The sequence below is a fragment of the Oncorhynchus kisutch genome, linkage group LG15 (assembly GCF_002021735.2).
Source record: "Oncorhynchus kisutch isolate 150728-3 linkage group LG15, Okis_V2, whole genome shotgun sequence".
Lineage (NCBI taxonomy): Eukaryota > Metazoa > Chordata > Actinopteri > Salmoniformes > Salmonidae > Oncorhynchus > Oncorhynchus kisutch.
Genome location: NC_034188.2, coordinates 3,504,966 through 3,530,688, shown reverse-complemented (window position 1 = coordinate 3,530,688; position 25,723 = coordinate 3,504,966).

Sequence of the window (25,723 nt, the reverse complement as noted above, 5' to 3'; positions counted from 1 at the left end):
ACTGCGCTAATAAACATGTGTTCTATTACCTCTGTCTGTCTGTAGTACTGCAGTCCACAGGAGGAGATGAGCCTCATGACTACTGCTCTAATAAACAGCTGTGTTCTATTACCTCTGTCTGTCTGTAGTACTGCAGTCCACAGGAGGAGATGAGACTACTGCGCTAATAAACATGTGTTCTATTACCTCTGTCTGTCTGTAGTACTGCAGTCCACAGGAGGAGATGAGACTACTGCTCTAATAAACATGTGTTCTATTACCTCTGTCTGTCTGTAGTACTGCAGTCCACAGAAGGAGATGAGACTACTGCTCTAATAAACAGCTGTGTTCTATTACCTCTGTCTGTCTGTAGTACTGCAGTCCACAGGAGGAGATGAGACTACTGCTCTAATAAACATCTGTGTTCTATTACCTCTGTCTGTCTGTAGTACTGCAGTCCACAGGAGGAGATGAGCCTCATGACTACTGCTCTAATAAACATGTGTTCTATTACCTCTGTCTGTATGTAGTACTGCAGTCCACAGGATGATATGTGACTACTGATCTAATAAACATCTGTGTTACCTCTGTCTGTCTGTAGTTCTGCAGTCCACAGAAGGAGATGAGCCTCATGACTACTGATCTAATAAACATCTGTGTTCTATTACCTCTGTCTGTCTGTAGTTCTGAAGGCCACAGAAGGAGATGAGCCTCATGACTACTGATCTAATAAACATCTGTGTTCTATTACCTCTGTCTGTCTGTAGTACTGCAGGCCACAGAAGGAGATGAGACTACTGCTCTAATAAACATCTGTGTTCTATTACCTCTGTCTGTCTGTAGTACTGCAGTCCACAGGAGGAGATGAGCCTCATGACTACTGCTCTAATAAACATGTGTTCTATTACCTCTGTCTGTATGTAGTACTGCAGTCCACAGGATGATATGTGACTACTGATCTAATAAACATCTGTGTTACCTCTGTCTGTCTGTAGTTCTGCAGTCCACAGGAGGATATGAGCCTCATGACTACTGCTCTAATAAACATCTGTGTTCTATTACCTCTGTCTGTCTGTAGTTCTGAAGGCCACAGAAGGAGATGAGCCTCATGACTACTGATCTAATAAACATCTGTGTTCTATTACCTCTGTCTGTCTGTAGTACTGCAGGCCACAGAAGGAGATGAGACTACTGCTCTAATAAACATCTGTGTTCTATTACCTCTGTCTGTCTGTAGTACTGCAGTCCACAGGAGGAGATGAGCCTCATGACTACTGCTCTAATAAACATGTGTTCTATTACCTCTGTCTGTATGTAGTACTGCAGTCCACAGGATGATATGTGACTACTGATCTAATAAACATCTGTGTTACCTCTGTCTGTCTGTAGTTCTGCAGTCCACAGGAGGATATGAGCCTCATGACTACTGCTCTAATAAACATCTGTGTTCTATTACCTCTGTCTGTCTGTAGTTCTGAAGGCCACAGAAGGAGATGAGCCTCATGACTACTGATCTAATAAACATCTGTGTTCTATTACCTCTGTCTGTCTGTAGTACTGCAGGCCACAGAAGGAGATGAGACTACTGCTCTAATAAACATCTGTGTTCTATTACCTCTGTCTGTCTGTAGTTCTGCAGACCACAGAAGGAGATGAGCCTCATGACTACAGCTTTAACAAACACGTCCTCTGTCTTGGTTTCATATCCATAAAATCGATGAAGCGTGTCTATTCCTGCAGCCTTGGGGACTCCTTTCAACAGCCACTTCATGTAGGAGATGCGAAGGGAAAAACGTCATGGTGACACACAGTACACACACACACACACACACACACACACACACACACACACACACACACACACACACACACACACACACACACACAGTACACACACACACACACACACAGTACACACACACACACACACACACACACACACACACACACACACACACACACACACACAGAGTGCTCTTAATGAGGTATGTCTCAGATCTACAGGTAAAGCAATGTGTCACCAGTGACCCTTCCTCACCTACAACCCTGACACTGTAAACACTCTACAGCCTTTAACCCTGTAAACACTCTACAGCCTTTAACCCTGTAAACACTCTACAGCCTTTAACCCTGTAAACACTCTACAGCCTTTAACCCTGTAAACACTCTACAGCCTTTAACCCTGTAAACACTCTACAGCCTTTAACCCTGTAAACACTCTACAGCCTTTAACCCTGTAAACACTCTACAGCCTTTAACCCTGACACTGTAAACACTCTACAGCCTTTAACCCTGTAAACACTATACAGCCTTTAACCCTGTAAACACTCTACAGCCTTTAACCCTGTAAACACTCTACAGCCTTTAACCCTGTAAACACTATACAGCCTTTAACCCTGTAAACACTCTACAGCCTTTAACCCTGTAAACACTCTACAGCCTTTAACCCTGTAAACACTCTACAGCCTTTAACCCTGTAAACACTCTACAGCCTTTAACCCTGTAAACACTCTACAGCCTTTAACCCTGTAAACACTATACAGCCTTTAACCCTGTAAACACTATACAGCCTTTAACCCTGTAAACACTCTACAGCCTTTAACCCTGTAAACACTATACAGCCTTTAACCCTGTAAACACTCTACAGCCTTTAACCCTGTAAACACTCTACAGCCTTTAACCCTGTAAACACTCTACAGCCTTTAACCCTGTAAACACTCTACAGCCTTTAACCCTGTAAACACTCTACAGCCTTTAACCCTGACACTGTAAACACTCTACAGCCTTTAACCCTGTAAACACTCTACAGCCTTTAACCCTGACACTGTAAACACTCTACAGCCTTTAACCCTGTAAACACTCTACAGCCTTTAACCCTGTAAACACTCTACAGCCTTTAACCCTGTAAACACTATACAGCCTTTAACCCTGACACTGTAAACACTCTACAGCCTTTAACGCTGTAAACACTCTACAGCCTTTAACCCTGTAAACACTCTACAGCCTTTAACCCTGTAAACACTCTACAGCCTTTAACCCTGTAAACACTATACAGCCTTTAACCCTGTCAACACTCTACAGCCTTTAACCCTGACACTGTAAACACTATACAGCCTTTAACCCTGTAAACACTCTACAGCCTTTAACCCTGTAAACACTATACAGCCTTTAACCCTGTAAACACTCTACAGCCTTTAACCCCTGTAAACACTCTACAGCCTTTAACCCTGTAAACACTCTACAGCCTTTAACCCTGACACTGTAAACACTCTACAGCCTTTAACCCTGTAAACACTCTACAGCCTTTAACCCTGACACTGTAAACACTCTACAGCCTTTAACCCTGTAAACACTCTACAGCCTTTAACACTGTAAACACTCTACAGCCTTTAACCCTGTAAACACTATACAGCCTTTAACCCTGTAAACACTCTACAGCCTTTAACCCTGACACTGTAAACACTCTACAGCCTTTAACACTGTAAACACTCTACAGCCTTTAACCCTGTAAACACTCTACAGCCTTTAACCCTGTAAACACTCTACAGCCTTTAACACTGACACTGTAAACACTCTACAGCCTTTAACCCTGTAAACACTCTACAGCCTTTAACCCTGTAAACACTATACAGCCTTTAACCCTGTAAACACTCTACAGCCTTTAACCCTGTAAACACTCTACAGCCTTTAACCCTGTAAACACTCTACAGCCTTTAACCCTGACACTGTAAACACTCTACAGCCTTTAACCCTGTAAACACTCTACAGCCTTTAACCCTGACACTGTAAACACTATACAGCCTTTAACCCTGACACTGTAAACACTCTACAGCCTTTAACCCTGTAAACACTCTACAGCCTTTAACCCTGTAAACACTCTACAGCCTTTAACCCTGTAAACACTCTACAGCCTTTAACCCTGTAAACACTCTACAGCCTTTAACCCTGTAAACACTCTACAGCCTTTAACCCTGTAAACACTCTACAGCCTTTAACCCTGTAAACACTCTACAGCCTTTAACCCTGACACTGTAAACACTATACAGCCTTTAACCCTGTAAACACTCTACAGCCTTTAACCCTGTAAACACTCTACAGCCTTTAACCCTGACACTGTAAACACTCTACAGCCTTTAACCCTGTAAACACTCTACAGCCTTTAACCCTGACACTGTAAACACTATACAGCCTTTAACCCTGTAAACACTCTACAGCCTTTAACCCTGTAAACACTCTACAGCCTTTAACCCTGTAAACACTCTACAGCCTTTAACCCTGTAAACACTCTACAGCCTTTAACCCTGTAAACACTCTACAGCCTTTAACCCTGTAAACACTCTACAGCCTTTAACCCTGTAAACACTATACAGCCTTTAACCCTGTAAACACTCTACAGCCTTTAACCCTGACACTGTAAACACTCTACAGCCTTTAACACTGTAAACACTCTACAGCCTTTAACCCTGTAAACACTCTACAGCCTTTAACCCTGTAAACACTCTACAGCCTTTAACACTGACACTGTAAACACTCTACAGCCTTTAACCCTGTAAACACTCTACAGCCTTTAACCCTGTAAACACTATACAGCCTTTAACCCTGTAAACACTCTACAGCCTTTAACCCTGTAAACACTCTACAGCCTTTAACCCTGTAAACACTCTACAGCCTTTAACCCTGACACTGTAAACACTCTACAGCCTTTAACCCTGTAAACACTCTACAGCCTTTAACCCTGACACTGTAAACACTATACAGCCTTTAACCCTGACACTGTAAACACTCTACAGCCTTTAACCCTGTAAACACTCTACAGCCTTTAACCCTGTAAACACTCTACAGCCTTTAACCCTGTAAACACTCTACAGCCTTTAACCCTGTAAACACTCTACAGCCTTTAACCCTGTAAACACTCTACAGCCTTTAACCCTGTAAACACTCTACAGCCTTTAACCCTGTAAACACTCTACAGCCTTTAACCCTGACACTGTAAACACTATACAGCCTTTAACCCTGTAAACACTCTACAGCCTTTAACCCTGTAAACACTCTACAGCCTTTAACCCTGACACTGTAAACACTCTACAGCCTTTAACCCTGTAAACACTCTACAGCCTTTAACCCTGACACTGTAAACACTATACAGCCTTTAACCCTGTAAACACTCTACAGCCTTTAACCCTGTAAACACTCTACAGCCTTTAACCCTGTAAACACTCTACAGCCTTAACCCTGTAAACACTCTACAGCCTTTAACACTGTAAACACTCTACAGCCTTTAACCCTGTAAACACTCTACAGCCTTTAACACTGTAAACACTCTACAGCCTTTAACCCTGTAAACACTCTACAGCCTTTAACCCTGTAAACACTCTACAGCCTTTAACACTGTAAACACTCTACAGCCTTTAACCCTGTAAACACTCTACAGCCTTTAACCCTGACACTGTAAACACTCTACAGCCTTTAACACTGTAAACACTATACAGCCTTTAACCCTGTAAACACTCTACAGCCTTTAACCCTGTAAACACTCTACAGCCTTTAACCCTGTAAACACTCTACAGCCTTTAACCCTGACACTGTAAACACTATACAGCCTTTAACCCTGTAAACACTCTACAGCCTTTAACCCTGTAAACACTCTACAGCCTTTAACCCTGTAAACACTCTACAGCCTTTAACCCTGTAAACACTCTACAGCCTTTAACCCTGACACTGTAAACACTATACAGCCTTTAACCCTGTAAACACTCTACAGCCTTTAACCCTGTAAACACTCTACAGCCTTTAACCCTGTAAACACAATCTACTTTGATTGTTTTCTCCCTTCTATTTTTATTTAATTGCTTTTGCTTCATGATAATGGGGAAATTGTCAATGTGGGCAACATGATATCACCACATGTTGATGATCTTTTTCATCACGTAGAGAAAGTACAATCTATATGTTAATGTTTGATTGAACTTTGAAGAAACATTGCAACTGGTCAGTTAAGAAAGTAGAGAGTCAGACACGCAAGCTATTTGTGAGAAACCCACAATGCACCTCTCAGTTACTAGTTCCAGCTCTCTGCTGGACAATTATATAAAAATGAATTAATTAACTAAAAATCCCAAAGTGGAAAGTACAAGAAATGTAGCTAGTCCAACTGAAAAATGTAGCTAGTGGAGATGAACTCCAGGCACACTCTCCCTGGCTCTACCGGTGCCCAGAGCGGAAGAATGTTGCCTTGATGGTACAAGTCCTTATAGCTACCTGATCTTAGTGATCCACTAGCTCTGTCCCCCGGTGGGTCAAAATGAGTGTGCCCCATATGTGGAACTGTAGGCTACCCCAGTGGAACTGTAGACTACCCCAGTGGAACTGTAGACTACCCCAGTGTAACTGTAGACTACCCCAGTGGAACTGTAGCCCACCCCAGTGGAACTGTAGACTACCCCAGTGGAACTGTAGGCTACCCCAGTGGAACTGTAGACTACCCCAGTGGAACTGTAGACTACCCCAGTGTAACTGTAGACTACCCCAGTGGAACTGTAGCCCACCCCAGTGGAACTGTAGACTACCCCAGTGGAACTGTAGACTACTCCAGTGGAACTGTAGACTACCCCAGTGGAACTGTAGGCTACCCCAGTGGAACTGTAGACTACCCCAGTGGAACTGTAGACTACCCCAGTGTAACTGTAGACTACCCCAGTGGAACTGTAGACTACCCCAGTAGAACTGTAGACTACTCCAGTGGAACTGTAGACTACCCCAGTGGAACTGTAGGCTACCCCAGTGGAACTGTAGACTACCCCAGTGGAACTGTAGACTACCCCAGTGTAACTGTAGACTACCCCAGTGTAACTGTAGACTACCCCAGTGTAACTGTAGACTACCCCAGTGGAACTGTAGACTACCCCAGTGGAACTGTAGACTACCCCAGTGTAACTGTAGACTACCCCAGTGGAACTGTAGACTACCCCAGTGGAACTGTAGACTACCCCAGTGGAACTGTAGACTACCCCAGGCTACCCCAGTGGAACTGTAGACTACCCCAGTGGAACTGTAGACTACCCCAGTGGAACTGTAGCCCACGCCAGTAGAACTGTAGACTACCCCAGTGGAACTGTAGACTACCCCAGTGGAACTGTAGACTACCCCAGTGGAACTGTAGCCCACCCCAGTGGAACTGTAGACTACCCCAGTGGAACTGTAGACTACCCCAGTGGAACTGTAGACTACTCCAGTGGAACTGTAGACTACCCCAGTGGAACTGTAGCCCACCCCAGTGGAACTGTAGACTACCCCAGTGGAACTGTAGCCCACCCCAGTGGAACTGTAGACTACCCCAGTGGAACTGGGGTACAATTCGTAGAATTTTAATAAACTTCAGTGTGGACTGACCAGCCTTCCAACAGTAAGACATGAGCAGCATAAAGTCAGGATTAAACTTTCAGTGTGGACTGACCAGCCTTCCAACAGTAATACATGAGCAGCATAAAGTCAGGGTTAAACTTTCAGTGTGGACTGACCAGCCTTCCAACAGTAATACATGAGCAGCATAAAGTCAGGGTTAAACTTTCAGTGTGGACTGACGAGCCTTCCAACAGTAATACATGAGCAGCATAATGTCAGGTTTAAACTTTCAGTGTGGACTGACCAGCCTTCCAACAGTAATACATGAGCAGCATAAAGTCAGGGTTAAACTTTCAGTGTGGACTGACCAGCCTTCCAACAGTAATACATGAGCAGCATAAAGTCAGGGTTAAACTTTCAGTGTGGACTGACCAGCCTTCCAACAGTAAGACATGAGCAGCATAAAGTCAGGGTTAAACTTTCAGTGTGGACTGACCAGCCTTCCAACAGTAAGACATGAGCAGCATAAAGTCAGGGTTAAACTTTCAGTGTGGACTGACCAGCCTTCCAACAGTAATACATGAGCAGCATAAAGTCAGGGTTAAACTTTCAGTGTGGACTGACCAGCCTTCCAACAGTAATACATGAGCAGCATAAAGTCAGGGTTAAACTTTCAGTGTGGACTGACCAGCCTTCCAACAGTAAGACATGAGCAGCATAAAGTCAGGGTTAAACTTTCAGTGTGGACTGACCAGCCTTCCAACAGTAAGACATGAGCAGCATAAAGTCAGGGTTAAACTTTCAGTGTGGACTGACCAGCCTTCCAACAGTAATACATGAGCAGCATAAAGTCAGGGTTAAACTTTCAGTGTGGACTGACCAGCCTTCCAACAGTAAGACATGAGCAGCATAAAGTCAGGGTTAAACTTTCAGTGTGGACTGACCAGCCTTCCAACAGTAATACATGAGCAGCATAAAGTCAGGGTTAAACTTTCAGTGTGGACTGACCAGCCTTCCAACAGTAAGACATGAGCAGCATAAAGTCAGGGTTAAACTTTCAGTGTGGACTGACCAGCCTTCCAACAGTAATACATGAGCAGCATAAAGTCAGGGTTAAACTTTCAGTGTGGACTGACCAGCCTTCCAACAGTAAGACATGAGCAGCATAAAGTCAGGGTTAAACTTTCAGTGTGGACTGACCAGCCTTCCAACAGTAAGACATGAGCAGCATAAAGTCAGGGTTTAACTTTCAGTGTGGACTGACCAGCCTTCCAACAGTAAGACATGAGCAGCATAAAGTCAGGGTTAAACTTTCAGTGTGGACTGACCAGCCTTCCAACAGTAATACATGAGCAGCATAAAGTCAGGGTTTAACTTTCAGTGTGGACTGACCAGCCTTCCAACAGTAAGACATGAGCAGCATAAAGTCAGGGTTAAACTTTCAGTGTGGACTGACCAGCCTTCCAACAGTAAGACATGAGCAGCATAAAGTCAGGGTTTAACTTTCAGTGTGGACTGACCAGCCTTCCAACAGTAAGACATGAGCAGCATAAAGTCAGGGTTAAACTTTCAGTGTGGACTGACCAGCCTTCCAACAGTAATACATGAGCAGCATAAAGTCAGGGTTAAACTTTCAGTGTGGACTGACCAGCCTTCCAACAGTAATACATGAGCAGCATAAAGTCAGGGTTAAACTTTCAGTGTGGACTGACCAGCCTTCCAACAGTAAGACATGAGCAGCATAAAGTCAGGGTTTAACTTTCAGTGTGGACTGACCAGCCTTCCAACAGTAAGACATGAGCAGCATAAAGTCAGGGTTAAACTTTCAGTGTGGACTGACCAGCCTTCCAACAGTAATACATGAGCAGCATAAAGTCAGGGTTTAACTTTCAGTGTGGACTGACCAGCCTTCCAACAGAAAGACATGAGCAGCATAAAGTCAGGGTTAAACTTTCAGTGTGGACTGACCAGCCTTCCAACAGTAAGACATGAGCAGCATAAAGTCAGGGTTTAACTTTCAGTGTGGACTGACCAGCCTTCCAACAGTAAGACATGAGCAGCATAAACTCAGGGTTTAACTTTCAGTGTGGACTGACCAGCCTTCCAACAGTAAGACATGAGCAGCATAAAGTCAGGGTTAAACTTTCAGTGTGGACTGACCAGCCTTCCAACAGTAATACATGAGCAGCATAAAGTCAGGGTTAAACTTTCAGTGTGGACTGACCAGCCTTCCAACAGTAATACATGAGCAGCATAAAGTCAGGGTTTAACTTTCAGTGTGGACTGACCAGCCTTCCAACAGTAAGACATGAGCAGCATAAAGTCAGGGTTAAACTTTCAGTGTGGACTGACCAGCCTTCCAACAGTAAGACATGAGCAGCATAAAGTCAGGGTTAAACTTTCAGTGTGGACTGACCAGCCTTCCAACAGTAAGACATGAGCAGCATAAAGTCAGGGTTAAACTTTCAGTGTGGACTGACCAGCCTTCCAACAGTAATACATGAGCAGCATAAAGTCAGGGTTAAACTTTCAGTGTGGACTGACCAGCCTTCCAACAGTAAGACATGAGCAGCATAAAGTCAGGGTTAAACTTTCAGTGTGGACTGACCAGCCTTCCAACAGTAATACATGAGCAGCATAAAGTCAGGGTTAAACTTTCAGTGTGGACTGACCAGCCTTCCAACAGTAAGACATGAGCAGCATAAAGTCAGGGTTAAACTTTCAGTGTGGACTGACCAGCCTTCCAACAGTAATACATGAGCAGCATAAAGTCAGGGTTAAACTTTCAGTGTGGACTGACCAGCCTTCCAACAGTAAGACATGAGCAGCATAAAGTCAGGGTTAAACTTTCAGTGTGGACTGACCAGCCTTCCAACAGTAAGACATGAGCAGCATAAAGTCAGGGTTAAACTTTCAGTGTGGACTGACCAGCCTTCCAACAGTAATACATGAGCAGCATAAAGTCAGGGTTAAACTTTCAGTGTGGACTGACCAGCCTTCCAACAGTAATACATGAGCAGCATAAAGTCAGGGTTAAACTTTCAGTGTGGACTGACCAGCCTTCCAACAGTAAGACATGAGCAGCATAAAGTCAGGGTTAAACTTTCAGTGTGGACTGACCAGCCTTCCAACAGTAATACATGAGCAGCATAAAGTCAGGGTTAAACTTTCAGTGTGGACTGACCAGCCTTCCAACAGTAAGACATGAGCAGCATAAAGTCAGGGTTAAACTTTCAGTGTGGACTGACCAGCCTTCCAACAGTAATACATGAGCAGCATAAAGTCAGGGTTTAACTTTCAGTGTGGACTGACCAGCCTTCCAACAGTAAGACATGAGCAGCATAAAGTCAGGGTTAAACTTTCAGTGTGGACTGACCAGCCTTCCAACAGTAAGACATGAGCAGCATAAAGTCAGGGTTAAACTTTCAGTGTGGACTGACCAGCCTTCCAACAGTAAGACATGAGCAGCATAAAGTCAGGGTTAAACTTTCAGTGTGGACTGACCAGCCTTCCAACAGTAATACATGAGCAGCATAAAGTCAGGGTTAAACTTTCAGTGTGGACTGACCAGCCTTCCAACAGTAAGACATGAGCAGCATAAAGTCAGGGTTAAACTTTCAGTGTGGACTGACCAGCCTTCCAACAGTAATACATGAGCAGCATAAAGTCAGGGTTAAACTTTCAGTGTGGACTGACCAGCCTTCCAACAGTAATACATGAGCAGCATAAAGTCAGGGTTAAACTTTCAGTGTGGACTGACCAGCCTTCCAACAGTAATACATGAGCAGCATAAAGTCAGGGTTAAACTTTCAGTGTGGACTGACCAGCCTTCCAACAGTAAGACATGAGCAGCATAAAGTCAGGGTTAAACTTTCAGTGTGGACTGACCAGCCTTCCAACAGTAAGACATGAGCAGCATAAAGTCAGGGTTAAACTTTCAGTGTGGACTGACCAGCCTTCCAACAGTAAGACATGAGCAGCATAAAGTCAGGGTTAAACTTTCAGTGTGGACTGACCAGCCTTCCAACAGTAAGACATGAGCAGCATAAAGTCAGGGTTAAACTTTCAGTGTGGACTGACCAGCCTTCCAACAGTAAGACATGAGCAGCATAAAGTCAGGGTTAAGCTTTCAGTGTGGACTGACCAGCCTTCCAACAGTAAGACATGAGCAGCATAAAGTCAGGGTTAAACTTTCAGTGTGGACTGACCAGCCTTCCAACAGTAAGACATGAGCAGCATAAAGTCAGGGTTAAACTTTCAGTGTGGACTGACCAGCCTTCCAACAGTAATACATGAGCAGCATAAAGTCAGGGTTAAACTTTCAGTGTGGACTGACCAGCCTTCCAACAGTAAGACATGAGCAGCATAAAGTCAGGGTTAAACTTTCAGTGTGGACTGACCAGCCTTCCAACAGTAATACATGAGCAGCATAAAGTCAGGGTTAAACTTTCAGTGTGGACTGACCAGCCTTCCAACAGTAAGACATGAGCAGCATAAAGTCAGGGTTAAACTTTCAGTGTGGACTGACCAGCCTTCCAACAGTAATACATGAGCAGCATAAAGTCAGGGTTTAAGTTACGTCTTGCATGCTCTAATCTGATGTCTAGGATCGGTTTTTCAGTTTGCAACAATATAATAAAATATGTTCATTAAGATTTTCTTCCATCCCAATTAGTGGAATTTTAATTACCTCTATGGATATAAATATATATATATATATTTTTTAATGTTTGAACTAATTACATTTCTTTAAGTGTTTTTCTGTGGTTACTAAATAGCAGTAACACTTCTTCTTAAGTCTTTCATTTCGTAATTATTCTATTTTTCCCCTTTTTACTTTTTTCAGCCGATGTCACAAAGTACAGAAAGATTTGTACTGCTGTACTGAGAGTCTAACCTAAAATATATAGATATATAAACGTATAGCTAATTAGTCCTCCCACACCCTCCCACACCATATGTTTTATAAGTTGTATGTACTTCAGAGAACAACGTACACCTGCAAATTGCTCCCTATTCCCTATATATAGTCCACTACTGCTTACCAGGGTCCTGGTCAAAAGTAGTGCACTGTAAAAGGAATAGGGTGCCATTTTGGAACTCGTGAAATAATGTTGAGCATCTTGTTCCAAACCCGTTTACCACGTAGGCTACAGACCAAATTAAAGTCTTCGTGATAATTCCACAGTACATGCACCACATGAACTACGGAAAGTACAGAGTAGGTTTAAAACCTCGTATAACTGCTGTAACATTTTAAGCCTCATGGTTACAGTTAAATTAGTGGTATACTGCAGTATTAGTGGTATACTGCAGTATTAGTGGTATACTGCAGTATTAGTGGTATACTGCAGTATTAGTGGTATACTGCAGTATTAGTGGTATACTGCAGTATTAGTGGTATACTGCAGTATTAGTGGTATACTGCAGTATTACTGGTATACTGCAGTATTAGTTGTATACTGCAGCATTAGTGGTATACTGTAGTATTAGTGGTATACTGCAGCATTAGTGGTATACTGCAGTATTAGTGGTATACTGCAGTATTAGTGGTATACTGCAGTATTAGTGGTATACTGTAGTATTAGTGGTATACTGTAGTATTAGTGGTATACTGCAGTATTAGTGGTATACTGCAGTATTAGTGGTATATATGCAGTATTAGTGGTATACTGCAGTATTAGTGGTATATCTGCAGTATTAGTGGTATACTGCAGTATTAGTGGTATACTGCAGTATTAGTGGTATATCTGCAGTATTAGTGGTATACTGCAGTATTAGTGGTATACCGCAGTATTAGTGGTATACTGCAGTATTAGTGGTATACTGCAGTATTAGTGGTATACTGCAGTATTAGTGGTATACTGCAGTATTAGTGGTATACTGCAGTATTAGTGGTATACTGTAGTATTAGTGGTATACTGCAGTATTAGTGGTATACTGCAGTATTAGTGGTATATATGCAGTATTAGTGGTATACTGCAGTATTAGTGGTATATCTGCAGTATTAGTGGTATACTGCAGTATTAGTGGTATACTGCAGTATTAGTGGTATACTGCAGTATTAGTGGTATACTGCAGTATTAGTGGTATACTGCAGTATTAGTGGTATACTGCAGTATTAGTGGTATACTGCAGTATTAGTGGTATACTGCAGTATTAGTGGTATATCTGCAGTATTAGTGGTATACTGCAGTATTAGTGGTATATCTGCAGTATTAGTGGTATATCTGCAGTATTAGTGGTATATCTGCAGTATTAGTGGTATATCTGCAGTATTAGTGGTATACTGCAGTATTAGTGGTATATCTGCAGTATTAGTGGTATACTGCAGAATTAGTGGTATACCTGCATTGTTTGCAGTATTAGTGGTATACTGCAGTATTAGTGGTATATCTGCAGTATTAGTGGTATACTGCAGAATTAGTGGTATACCTGCATTGTTTGCAGTATTAGTGGTATATCTGCAGTATTAGTGGTATACTGCAGAATTAGTGGTATACCTGCATTGTTTGCAGTATTAGTGGTATATCTGCAGTATTAGTGGTATACTGCAGAATTAGTGGTATACCTGCATTGTTTGCAATATTAGTGGTATACTGCAGTATTAGTGGTATATCTGCAGTATTAGTGGTATATCAGCAGTATTAGTGGTATATCTGCAGTATTAGTGGTATACTGCAGTATTAGTGGTATATCGGCAGTATTAGTGGTATATCTGCAGTATTAGTGGTATATCTGCAGTATTAGTGGTATACCTGCATTGTTTGCAGTATTAGTGGTATACTGCAGTATTAGTGGTATATCTGCAGTATTAGTGGTATATCTGCATTGTTTGCAGTATTAGTGGTATACTGCAGTATTAGTGGTATATTACAGTATTAGTGGTATACTGCAGTATTAGTGTTATACTGCATTGTTTGCAGTATTAGTGGTATACTGCAGTATTAGTGGTATATTACAGTATTAGTGGTATACTGCAGTATTAGTGGTATACTGCATTTGTTTGCAGTATTAGTGGTATATCTGTGTTGTTTGCAGTATTAGTGGTATACTGCAGTATTAGTGGTATATCTGCATTGTTTGCAGTATTAGTGGTATACTGCAGTATTAGTGGTATATCTGCATTGTTTGCAGTATTAGTGGTATACTGCAGTATTAGTGGTATATCTGTGTTGTTTGCAGTATTAGTGGTATACTGCAGTATTAGTGATATATCTGCATTGTTTGCAGTATTAGTGGTATACTGCAGTATTAGTGGTATACTGCATTGTTTGCAGTATTAGTGGTATATCTGCGTTGTTTGCAGTATTAGTGGTATACTGCAATATTAGTGGTATATCTGTGTTGTTTGCAGTATTAGTGGTATACTGCAGTATTAGTGGTATATCTGCGTTGTTTGCAGTATTAGTGGTATACTGCAGTATTAGTGGTATATCTGCGTTGTTTGCAGTATTAGTGGTATACTGCAGTATTAGTGGTATATCTGCGTTGTTTGCAGTATTAGTGGTATATTACAGTATTAGTGGTATACTGCAATATTAGTGGTGTATCTGCATTGTTTGCAGTATTAGTGGTATACTGCAGTATTAGTGGTATATCTGCGTTGTTTGCAGTATTAGTGGTATACTGCAGTATTAGTGGTGTATCTGCATTGTTTGCAGTATTAGTGGTATACTGCAGTATTAGTGGTGTATCTGCATTGTTTGCAGTATTAGTGGTATATCTGCGTTGTTTGCAGTATTAGTGGTATACTGCAGTATTAGTGGTGTATCTGCATTGTTTGCAGTATTAGTGGTATATCTGCATTGTTTGCAGTATTAGTGGTATATCTGCGTTGTTTGCAGTATTAGTGGTATACTGCAGTATTAGTGGTATATCTGCGTTGTTTACAGTATTAGTGGTATACTGCAGTATTAGTGATATACTGCAGTATTACTGGTATACTGCAGTATTAGTGGTATACTGCAGTATTAGTGGTATACTGCGTTGTTTGCAGTATTAGTGGTATACTGCAGTATTAGTGGTATACTGCATTGTTTGCAGTATTAGTGGTATATCTGCAGTATTAGTGGTATATCTGCATTGTTTGCAGTATTAGTGGTATACTGCAGTATTAGTGGTATACTGCAGTATTAGTGATATACTGCAGTATTACTGGTATACTGCAGTATTAGTGGTATACTGCAGTATTAGTGGTATACTGCAGTATTAGTGGTATACTGCAGTATTAGTGGTATACTGCAGTATTAGTGGTATACTGCAGTATTGGTGATATACTTCAGTATTACTGGTATACTGCAGTATTAGTGGTATACTGCAGTATTAGTGGTATACTGCAGTATTAGTGGTATACTGCAGTATTAGTGGTATACTGCAGTATTAGTGGTATACTGCAGTATTAGTGGTATACTGCAGTATTAGTGGTATACTGCAGTATTAGTGGTATACGCAGTATTAGTGGTATACTGCAGTATTAGTGGTATACTGCAGTATTAGTGGTATACTGCAGTATTAGTGGTATACTGCAGTATTAGTGGTATACTGCAGTATTAGTGGTATACTGCAGTATTAGTGGTATACTGCAGTATTAGTGGTATACGACATAAAAAATACGTGATGGCCTTTTTTTTTTTTTCCTGGGATTTGAAATGAACTAAAATTAAAGCCGTGCTACATTAAAGTTTCCATGATAATTCCAACAGGGCTCATTATTCACCACATTAACTGTGTAAAGTACAGTATAGGTTTCAAAACACACACCACTTGGAAGTGCTTCAGATTTCGCCGTTGGCGTTAAAACACTGGTATCTTGGGAAGTCTATTAGCTGTATTACAACAAGAACTGGAGTTTAAAGAGAAAGAAAAGGAAACAAGGTGCTATTTCCAGGAGAGAGGAACAAATGGCACCCTATTCCCTATATAGTACACTACTTTAGACCAAGGGTGGCACCCTATTCCCTATATAGTACACTACTTTAGACCAAGGGTGGCACCCTATTCCCTATATAGTACACTACTTTAGACCAAGGGTGGCACCCTATTCCCTATATAGTACACTACTTTAGACCAAGGGTGGCACCCTATTCCCTATATAGTACACTACTTTAGATCAAGGGTGGCACCCTATTCCCTATATAGTACACTACTTTAGACCAAGGGTGGCACCCTATTCCCTATATAGTACACTACTTTAGACCAAGGGTGGCACCCTATTCCCTATATAGTACACTACTTTAGACCAAGGGTGGCACCCTATTCCCTATATAGTACACTACTTTAGACCAAGGGTGGCACCCTATTCCCTATATAGTACACTACTTTAGACCAAGGGTGGCACCCTATTCCCTATATAGTACACTACTTTAGACCAAGGGTGGCACCCTATTCCCTATATAGTACACTACTTTAGACCAAGGGTGGCACCCTATTCCCTATGTAGTACACTACTTTTTGACCAAGGCCTCATTATTCACCATATGAACTATGTAAAATACAATATAGGTTTAAATAGACACACCACTTGGAAGTGCTTTAAATTTCAACGTTGCCCTATAAAAGGGAACAGGGTGCATTTTGGGACGTAACAAACACACTAACTACATGGCCTAGTTGGTTCCCTGAGGGGATGATTTAGCTCATATCTGCTGACGAGGGCGAAAGAAGAAAGCAACGGTAACTTAGCGGGGAACGAGAGTAGCCGCGTAAAAACACATATCAATAAGTAAACAAACAAACGAGAAGCAACACAGAGCAGGACTTGCTTTAGAATATTTGATCTAATAAGTACCTCTAGTTAACCTTTGATCCTAGAAAATCGAACCGGACAGCAGGGTGAGTCTGAACTGGCACCCTATTCCCTACATAGGACACAATTTAGGGCACTACAACCAGTGCCCATGCACCCTATTCCAAATTAAATCAAATCAAATTTATTTGTCACATCCACCTGGTTAGCAGATGTTAATGCGAGTGTTGCGAAATGCTTGTGCTTCTAGTTCTGACAATGCAGTAATAACCAACGAGTAATCTAACCTAACAATTCCAATCTAACCTAACCTAACATAAGACACAATATAGGGCACTACAACCAGTGCCCATGCACCCTATTCCCTATGTAGGGGATTCCTTTTGACCAGGGCCCATGCACCCTATTCCGAGATAAAGGTTGTGAAGTAGAGTGTCAAACACAGTTGAAGATGAAGGTGTATGAGGAGGAAGATGAAGCTAGCACCCTCCACACCAGCTTTCCTAAGGCGCCAAGGGCAACAAAACAACACAAACAGCAACATGATAGATTCTTTACTATTTCCATTCGAAACAACAGGACTCTTCAGACAGTTAATGTCTGCCTCCTAAATGGCACTACTTTTGAATAGAGCAATCAGGGTGAAGGTGGATGAGGCGGTAAAGGAGGCTAGCATCCAACCGGCCTGTGAGATTTATTCTAAGGCCACTCATGCAGAAAATCACATTTTGTAGACAGCAGTGAGATTTACATTAGTTTCATATGAAACAACGAAAAGGAAAAAGGTGATTTGTATGAGAGGTATCTGTCTGATTGGTGATTTGTATGAGAGGTATCTGTCTGATTGGTGATTTGAATGAGAGGTGTCTGTCTGATTGGTGATTTGTATGAGAGGTGTCCATCTGATTGGTGATTTGAATGAGAGGTGTCTGTCTGATTGGTGATTTGAATGAGAGGTGTCTGTCTAATTGGTGATTTGTATGAGAGGTGTCCATCTGATTGGTGATTTGAATGAGAGGTGTCTGTCTGATTGGTGATTTGAATGAGAGGTGTCTGTCTGATTGGTGATTTGTATGAGAGGTGTCTGTCTGATTGGTGATTTGTATGAGAGGTGTCTGTCTGATTGGTGATTTGTATGAGAGGTGTCTGTCTGATTGGTGATTTGTATGAGAGGTGTCTGTCTGATTGGTGATTTGTATGAGAGGTGTCTGTCTGATTGGTGATTTGTATGAGAGGTGTCTATCTGATTGGTGATTTGAATGAGAGGTATCTGTCTGATTGGTGATTTGAATGAGAGGTGTCTGTCTAATTGGTGATTTGTATGAGAGGTGTCTATCTGATTGGTGATTTGTATGAGAGGTGTCCATCTGATTGGTGATTTGTATGAGAGGTGTCTGTCTGATTGGTGATTTGTATGAGAGGTGTCTGTCTGATTGGTGATTTGAATGAGACGTGTCCATCTGATTGGTGATTTGAACAAACCCCTATGGAGCCTTCACAGCCGTTACCTGGAACCACAAACCCCTATGGAGCCTTCACAGCCGTTACCTGGAACCACAAACCCCTATGGAGCCTTCACAGCCGTTACCTGGTACCACAAACCCCTATGGAGCCTACACAGCCGTTACCTGGTACCACAAACCCCTATGGAGCCTTCACAGCCGTTACCTGGTACCACAACCCCTATGGAGCCTACACAGCCTTCACAGCCGTTACCTGGTACCACAAATCCCTATGGAGCCTACACAGCCTTCACAGCCGTTACCTGGTGCCACAAATCCCTATGGAGCCTTCACAGCCTTCACAGCCGTTACCTGGTACCACAAATCCCTATGGAGCCTTCACAGCTTTCACAGCCGTTACCTGGTGCCACAAACCCTTATGGAGCCTTCACAGCCGTTACCTGGTACCACAAACCCTTATGGAGCCTTCACAGCCGTTACCTGGAACCACAAACCCCTATGGAGCCTTCACAGCCGTTACCTGGTACCACAAACCCCTATGGAGCCTTCACAGCCGTTACTTGGTACCACAAACCCCTATGGAGCCTTCACAGCCGTTACCTGGTACCACAAACCCCTATGGAGCCTTCACAGCCGTTACCTGGTACCACACATCCCTATGGAGCCTTCACAGCCGTTACCTGGAACCACAAACCCTTATGGAGCCTTCACAGCCGTTACCTGGAACCACAAACACCCTCCCTTCAGACACATTAGAGACAGCAACACCCTCCCTACAGACACACATTATAGAGACAGCAACACCCTCCCTACAGACACACACTATAGAGACAGCAACACCCTCCCTACAGACACACATTATAGAGACAGCAACACCCTCCCTACAGACACACACTATAGAGACAGCAACACCCTCCCTTCAGACACATTAGAGACAGCAACACCCCCCTACAGACACACATTATAGAGACAGCAACACCCTCCCTTCAGACACATTAGAGACAGCAACACCCTCCCTACAGACACACATTATAGAGACAGCAACACCGTCCCTACAGACACACATTATAGAGACAGCAACACCCTCCCTACAGACACACATTATAGAGACAGCAACACCCTCCCTTCAGACACACATTATAGAGACAGCAACACCCTCCCTACAGACACATTAGAGACAGCAACACCCTCCCTTCAGACACACATTATAGAGACAGCAACACCCTCCCTACAGACACACATTATAGAGACAGCAACACCCTCTCTTCAGACACATTAGAGACAGCAACACCCTCCCTTCAGACACATTAGAGACAGCAACACCCCCCTACAGACACACATTATATAGACAGCAACACCCTCCCTTCAGACACACATTATAGAGACAGCAGCACCCTCCCTTCAGACACACATTATAGAGACAGCAACACCCTCCCTTCAGACACACATTATAGAGACAGCAACACTCTCCCTTCAGACACACATTATAGAGACAGCAACACCCTGCCTACAGACACACACTATAGAGGAGACAGCAACACCCTCCCTACAGACCCTACAGTGCAACTGGGTCCTGGACTTCCTGACGGGCCGCCCCCCAGGTGGTGAAGGTAGGAAACAACACCTCCACTTTGCTGATCCTCAACACTGGGGCTCCACAAGGGTGAGTTCTGAGCCCCCTCCTGTAATCCCTGTTCACCCATGATTGCGTGGCCACACACGCCACCAACTCAATCATCAAGTTTGCAGACGACACAACAGTAGTAGGACTGATTACCAACAATGATGAGACAGCCTTACAGGGAGGAGGTGAGGGCCCTGGGAGTGATGTCAGGAAAATAACCTCTCCCTCAACGTCAACAAAACGAAGGAGCTGATCGTGGACTTCAGGAGACAGCAGAGACGCCCAGAGGGAGCACCCCCCTACCCACATCGACGGGACCTCAGTGGAGAAGGTGTAAAGTTTCAAGTTCCTCGGTGTACACATCACTGACAATCTGAAATGGTCCACCCACACAGACAGTGTGGTGAAGAAGGGGCAACAGCGTCTCTTCAACCTCAGGAGGCTGAAGAAATTCAGCTTGGCCCCTAAGACCCACACAAAACTTTACAGATTCACAATTGGCACCATCCTGTCGGGCTGTATCACCGCCTGGTACGGCAACTGCACCGCAGGGCTCTTCATATAATGAATGCCCAATGCCCAATGCATCACCGGGTGCCAACAGCCTGCCCTCCCTCTTCAGCACCCGATGTCACAACAAGGCCAAAAAGATCATCAAGGACATCAACCACCCGAGCCACGGCTTGTCCACCCTGCTATCAGCCAGAAGGTGAGGTCAGTACAGGTGTATCAAAGCTGAGACAAAGAGACTGAAAAACAGCTTCTATCTCAAGGCCATCAGACTGTTAAATAGTCATCACTATCTGGCTACAACCCGTTTACTCAACCCTGCACCTTAGAGGCTGCTGCCCTATGTACATAGACATGGAACACTGGTCGCTTTAATAATGGAACACTGGTCACTTTAATAATGGAACACTGGTCACTTTAATAATGGAACACTGGTCACTTTAATAATGGAACACTGGTCACTTTAATAATGGATCACTGGTCACTTTAATAATGGAACACTGGTCACTTTAATAATGGATCACTGGTCACTTTAATAATGGATCACTGGTCACTTTAATAATGGAACACTGGTCGTTTTAATCATGGAACACTAGTCACTTTAATAATGGAACACTAGTCACTTTAATAATGAAACACTGATCACTTTAATAATGGAACACTGGTCACTTTAATAATGGAACACTGGTCACTTTAATAATGGAACACTGGTCACTTTAATCATGGAACACTGGTCACTTTAATAATGGAACACTGGTCACTTTATTAATGGGACACTGACTGGTCGCTTTAATAATGGAACACTGGTCACTATAATAATGGAACACTGGTCACTTTAATAATGGAACACTGGTCAGATTAATAATGGAATACTGTTCAGGTGGACACTGGTCAATTTAATAATGGAACACTGGTCACTTTAATAATGGAACACTGGTCACTTTAATAATGGATCACTGGTCAGTTTAATAATGGAACACTGGTCACTTTAATAATGGAACACTGGTCACTTTAATAATGGAACACTGGTCACTTTAATAATGGAACACTGGTCACTTTAATAATGGAACACTGGTCACTTTAATAATGGAACACTGGTCAGATTAATAATGGAATACTGGTCACTTTAATAATGGAACACTGGTCACTTTAATATTGGAACACTGGTCGCTTTAATAATGGAAAACTGGTCACTTTAATAATGGAATACTGGTCACTTTAATAATGGAGCACTGGTCACTGTAATAATGGAACACTGGTCACTTTAATAATGGAACACTTGTCACTAATAATGGAACACTGGTCACTTTAATAATGGAACACTGGTCGCTTTAATAATGGATCACTGGTCACTTTAATAATGGAACACTGGTCACTTTAATAATGGAACACTGGTCACTTTAATAATGGAACACTGGTCACTTTAATAATGGAACACTGGTCACTTTAATAATGGAACACTGGTCACTAATAATGGAACACTGGTCACTTTAATAATGGATCACTGGTCAATTTAATAATGGAACACTGGTCACTTTAATAATGGAACACTGGTCACTTTATTAATGGAACACTAGTCACTTTAATAATGGATCACTGGTCACTTTAATAATGGAACACTGGTCACTAATAATGGAACACTGGTCACTTTAATAATGGAACACTGGTCACTTTAATAATGGAACACTGGTCAGATTAATAATGGAATACTGGTCACTTTAATAATGGAACACTGGTCACTTTAATATTGGAACACTGGTCGCTTTAATAATGGAAAACTGGTCACTTTAATAATGGAATACTGGTCACTTTAATAATGGAACACTGGTCACTGTAATAATGGAACACTGGTCACTTTAAAAATGGAACACTGGTCACTAATAATGGAACACTGGTCACTTTAATAATGGAACACTGGTCGCTTTAATAATGGATCACTGGTCACTTTAATAATGGAACACTGGTCACTTTAATAATGGAACACTGGTCACTTTAATAATGGAACACTGGTCACTTTAATAATGGAACACTGGTCACTAATAATGGAACACTGGTCACTTTAATAATGGATCACTGGTCAATTTAATAATGGAACACTGGTCACTTTAATAATGGAACACTGGTCACTTTATTAATGGAACACTAGTCACTTTAATAATGGATCACTGGTCACTTTAATAATGGAACACTGGTCACTAATAATGGAACACTGGTCACTTTAATAATGGAACACTGGTCACTTTAATAATGGAACACTGGTCAGATTAATAATGGAATACTGGTCACTTTAATAATGGAACACTGGTCACTTTAATATTGGAACACTGGTCGCTTTAATAATGGAAAACTGGTCACTTTAATAATGGAATACTGGTCACTTTAATAATGGAACACTGGTCACTGTAATAATGGAACACTGGTCACTTTAATAATGGAACACTGGTCACTAATAATGGAACACTGGTCACTTTAATAATGGAACACTGGTCGCTTTAATAATGGATCACTGGTCACTTTAATAATGGAACACTGGTCACTTTAATAATGGAACACTGGTCACTTTAATAATGGAACACTGGTCACTTCAATAATGGAACACTGGTCACTTTAATAATGGAACACTGGTCACTAATAATGGAACACTGGTCACTTTAATAATGGATCATTGGTCACTTTAATAATGGAACACTGGTCACTTTAATAATGGAACACTGGTCACTTTAATAATGGAACACTGGTCACTTTAATAATGGAACACTGGTCACTTTAATAATGGAACACTGGTCACTAATAATGGAACACTGGTCACTTTAATAATGGAACACTGGTCACTAATAATGGAACACTGGTCACTTTAATAATGGATCACTGGTCACTTTAATAATGGAACACTGGTCACTTTAATAATGGAACACTGGTCACTTTATTAATGGAACACTAGTCACTTTAATAATGGATCACTGGTCACTTTAATAATGGAACACTGGTCACTAATAATGGAACACTGGTCACTTTAATAATGGAACACTGGTCACTTTAATAATGGAACACTGGTCACTTTATTAATGGAACACTAGTCACTTTAATAATGGATCACTGGTCACTTTAATAATGGAACACTAGTCACTTTAATAATGGAACACTAGTCACTTTAATAATGGATCACTGGTCACTTTAATAATGGAACACTAGTCACTTTAATAATGGATCACTGGTCACTTTAATAATGGAACACTGGTCACTAATAATGGAACACTGGTCACTTTAATAATGGAACACTGGTCACTAATAATGGAACACTGGTCACTTTAATAATGGAACACTTACATAATACTTTTCTAATATACTGTATTCTATTCTACTGTATTTTAGTCAGTACTGGGCGGACAGGGTACTGGGCGGACAGGGTACTGGGCGGACAGGGTACTGGGCGGACAGGGTACTGGGAGGACAGGGTACTGGGCGGACAGGGTACTGGGAGGACAGGGTACTGGGAGGACAGGGTACTGGGAGGACAGGGTACTGGGAGGACAGGGTGATGGGAGGACAGGGTACTGGAAGGACAAGGCACTGTGTGTAATATACTGTAGATTTGATGAGGGGCTTTGAGGAAAGAGTGCTGTGTTTAAACATACGGTAGACTTGGATGTTGATTTCCCACCTGACTCTACATTAAATGCATCCACATTTATTCAGTCAAGCTATTATGTCTTGGCATGGTTGTGATGAATGCCACATGGGAGAATCAGAATTGAAGAGGTGGATGGGTACAGTACTGGTGGATCGGGACAGTAGAGGTGGATGGGTACAGTCCTGGTGGATCAGGACAGTAGAGGTGGATGGGTACAGTCCTGGTGGATCAGGACAGTAGAGGTGGATGGGTACAGTACTGGTGGATCAGAACAGTAGAGGTGGATGGGTACAGTCCTGGTGGATCAGGACAGTAGAGGTGGATGGGTACAGTCCTGATGGATCAGGACAGTAGAGGTGGATGGGTACAGTACTGGTGGATCAGGACAGTAGAGGTGGATGGGTACAGTCCTGGTGGATCAGGACAGTAGAGGTGAATGGGGACAGTACTGGAAGGTCAGGACAGTAGAGGTGGATGGGTACAGTCCTGGAAGGATTCGTCTTGTGTAAGTGTGTCTCCTCTTTCCCTGAACATGGCACCTTGGATCAGATAATCAACTTCAGAGTGTCTAGTAAGACCTGGGAACTGTTACACTAAAGGCTAAGAAAGTACAGCTAACTCAAAGGTCTCGATATACAGCCACACACACACACACACACACACACACACACACACACACACACACACACACACACACACACACACACACACACACACACACACACACACACACACACATACATGCCACGTGGAGATGACCTTTAAGAGGTGCCAGACACAGACACTGAGAAGCCTGCTGCCACCGTTGGAACTTACCTGGAAGAAAATTAATACACTCCAATAACTAATATCAAAGGATAAGGGAAATTAACAGGGAAGGACAAAAGATAGAGGGAGAAGGAGGAGGATGGTAGATGGAGGAGGGGGATGGATGAGGAGGAGGAGGAGGAGGGGGATGGAAGAGGAGGAGGAGGAGGAGGAGGAGGAGGAGGGAGGATGGAGGAGGAGGAGGAGGAGGATGGAGGAGGGAGGATGGGGATGGAAGAGGAGGAGGAGGAGGATGAATGAGGAGGAGGAGGAGGAGGAGGAGGAGGAGGAGGAGGAGGAGGATGGAGGAGGGAGGATGGAGGAGGAGGATGGACGAGGAGGAGGAGGAGGAGGAGGAGGAGGGGGATGGAAGAGGAGGAGGAGGAGGAGGAGGAGGAGGAGGATGGAGGAGGGAGGATGGAGGAGGAGGATGGAGGATGGAGGAGGGGGATGGAAGAGGAGGAGGAGGAGGAGGAGGGGGATGGAAGAGGAGGAGGAGGAGGAGGAGGAGGTAGGATGGAGGAGGAGGAGGATGGAGGAGGAGGAGGAGGACTATGAGGAGGAGGATGGAAGAGGAGGAGGAGGAGAAGGAGGATGGAAAAGGAGGAGGAGGAGGAGGA